This window comes from Pteropus medius, unplaced genomic scaffold (genome assembly GCF_902729225.1).
Source record: "Pteropus medius unplaced genomic scaffold, Ma_sr-lr_union100, whole genome shotgun sequence".
NCBI classification, from domain to species: domain Eukaryota; kingdom Metazoa; phylum Chordata; class Mammalia; order Chiroptera; family Pteropodidae; genus Pteropus; species Pteropus medius.
In genome coordinates this window covers 9,051,360-9,053,229 of record NW_024344241.1, presented here as the reverse complement: position 1 = coordinate 9,053,229, position 1,870 = coordinate 9,051,360, and the positions used below count along the sequence as shown (strand labels likewise).

The 1,870-nt window shown below is 39.4% G+C and overlaps 1 pseudogene; it reads right to left on the bottom strand.

Moving 5' to 3' along the window:
* Window positions 1-364: 364 nt before the first annotated feature.
* LOC120607777 (uncharacterized) lies at window positions 365-483 on the bottom strand (annotated as a pseudogene).
* Window positions 484-1,870: the final 1,387 nt, after the last annotated feature.

Below are 1,870 nucleotides of genomic sequence, written 5' to 3'. Positions count from 1 at the left end.
TTTCTTAGCCATTCAGCAACCCTATGTCTTTTGATTGGAGCATTTAATTTCTTTACATTTAAAGTTATTATATATAGCTATATAGTTACTGCTATTTTATTATTCATATTCGTGTTTTTTCTTTCCCTTCTTCTTAAAGAAGTCTCTTTAATGTTTCTTGTAATATTGACTTGGTTGTGGAGAATTCCTTTAGGTTTTTCTTGTTTGGGAAGCTCTTTAATTCCTTCAATTTTAATTGAATAGCTTTGCTGGGTAGAGTAGTCTTGGTTGTAGGTTTTTGTTTTTTTTTTCTTTTAGGCGAGGCAACCCTCACAGATTGCAAAGATCTTGTCAGCTTACAATTCCCTATTTTTTAATTTTTTTATGCCTACAGCATCTGGTCTTCTTAGGTGGTCTCCCATCTAAATATTGACCAGGCCCAACCCTGCTTAGCTTCCGAGATCAGACAGGATCGGGCTTGTGCAGAGTGGCATGGCCGTAGACCGTAGTTTTTTGTTTTTGTTTTTGTTTTTTTAATCACTTTGAATATATTGTGCCAATCTTTCTGGCCTGCAAATTTTCTGTTGAGAAAGCAGCTGATAGTCTCAATGAAGCTGCCTTGTTGGTAACTAACTGCTTTTCTTTTGCTGCTTTTAATATTCTGTCTTTGTCTTTAACCTTTGGTATTTTAATTATGTGTGTTGGTATGGGCCTCTTTGGGCTCATATTGTTTGGGACTCTGTGTTTCCTGAACTTGTATGTCTATTTCTTTCAACAGGCTAGGGAAGTTTTCCATCATTATTTCTTCAAATAGATTCTCAATTCCTTATTCTTTCTCTTCTCCTTCTGGTACCCTTATGATGAGAATGTTGTTAGGCTGATGTTGTCTCAGTAGTCCCTTAAACTATTCTAATTAAAAAATATTTTTTTCTTGTTGCTGTTCTGATTGGATGTTATCTGCTACCTTGTCTTCCAGCTCGCTGATATGATCTTCTACTTCATCTAATGCGCTTTTCATTTTTTCCAAAGTATTGTTCATTTTAGTTATTGTATTCTTTATTTCTGACTCATTCTTTCTTTTATTTTCTGTCTCCTTTTTTATTTTCTATCTCTTTGTTGATGTTCTCACTGTGATCATCTATTGTTCTTCTAAGTTTATTGAGCATCCTTATAACCAGTGATTTGTTCTCCATTTTGTTTAGTTCATTTTCCAGAGTTTCTTCTATTCTTTCATTTGGAACATGTTTCTTTATTTCCTCCTTTTGGTTTCCTTTCTTTTGTTTCTATGTATTAAGTAAGTCTGCTATGTCTCACAGTCTTGGCAGGTTGACCTTATGTAGTCAGGTGTCCTATGGGGCCCAGTGACACAGTCTCCCTGATCATCTGAGGCAGATTCTCCAGGAACATTCCTCGTGTGCATTGTATGTGCCATCTTCTTGTAGTTGAGCCTTGATTGCTGTTGGCAAATCACTGGGTAGGATTTACCCTCGGACTGACTGGCTGTGAGCATTGGCTTCATCCACACAGTGTACGAGCTGCTTTTGGAGGACTGACCTCACAGAGCAGGATTCACCCCACCAGGCTCTGCTGAGACCACCTTCTGGGTGTGCTGATTGTGGGGCTAATTAGGTGGTACTCTGTTGTGGTCTAAATACACTTACTGGGTGTGTTGGTTCTGGGGCCTCTTAGTAGAGGCTTCAGTGCCAGGCTGGTGTCACCTGCTGCCTTGTGACTGGCCAGAGGCTATCTGACAGGAGCTACCAAGCATTCCCCATTTGGTAGCTGCCTGTATTAGATCTGTATGCACATGGGAAAAGTCACGCTGCTAACTGAGGCCAGCTTCCACTAGTACTGGCTCTGGGGTAGCTCAACAAAAGACTCAGAGCACCTT